Source organism: Bombina bombina, chromosome 10 (assembly GCF_027579735.1).
Source record: "Bombina bombina isolate aBomBom1 chromosome 10, aBomBom1.pri, whole genome shotgun sequence".
NCBI classification, from domain to species: Eukaryota; Metazoa; Chordata; class Amphibia; order Anura; family Bombinatoridae; genus Bombina; species Bombina bombina.
In genome coordinates this window covers 143,404,746-143,405,782 of record NC_069508.1, presented here as the reverse complement: position 1 = coordinate 143,405,782, position 1,037 = coordinate 143,404,746, and positions in this window count along the sequence as shown.

The window sequence follows — 1,037 nt, the reverse complement described above, 5'->3', positions numbered from 1 at the left end:
TGAAGAAAAATGATTACAAGAAGTAAATTGGAAAGTTTTTTAGAAATATACAGTCTGTACCATAAAAAATGTGTTTTATGTCCCTTTTTAATAATCTCCTGAATTCTGATTCTTTGCAGTATGTGTGCAAATATTGCTGCTCACCTCTGCATTCTGGCAGTTTGTTTAAAATTTATATTATTTTATTCCACAATTTTTTCCAATGCAATTATCACTCATTTATTTATCCTAATTGGATGAACCGAAAAAGGAAATAAAGTAACTTGTAAGTAAAGAGACATGAAACCCAATTTTATTATTTTGTGATTCAGACAGAACACATCAACTTTTTAAAAAGTTTCCAATTTATTTCTATGATCAAATTTGCTTATTTCTCACAGTATTTTTTGTTGAAGAGATACCTAGGCACTGGTGCTGCTCATGCAAATGTATAACATTCTTGCAAAACTGCTGCCATGTAGTGCTGCAGATATGTGCACACTCCTGAGTTTACGTCTCTGTTTTTCAACAAATGATGCAAAGAAAATGAAGAAAATTTGATAATATAAGTGAATTATAATGTTGTTGTAAAATGTATGCTCTGTCTAAATCATGGGGAAAAAAGCCAAAACAAAATAAAAAGCCTAGCGCAATGTGTGAAAATCTGCTATGACATTATATAAATATGAATACATATATATAAAGACATTTATATATATTTAGGATCCACACTATTGCCAAACTCCGTGGTGCACTTCAAAAAATTGCACATGGACATAGAAGTGAAGTCACTCGCCGTTAAACAGTTTACAATTTATTCAGCAGTAAACGTTTTTGGGGTCTCCCGTGTCCTCAGACCACTTCCAAGTGGTCTGAGGACGGGGGAGACCCCGAAAACGTTTACGGCTGAATAAATTGTAAACTGTTTAACGGCGAGTGACTTCTTCACTTCTATGTATATATATATGAACTTTCTTTATTGCATTTTTTTTTTCTTGGTATTATACTTGAAATTTTATACTATGAGTAATTTCCTATTTAGAGTTTTTTTTTTTTAA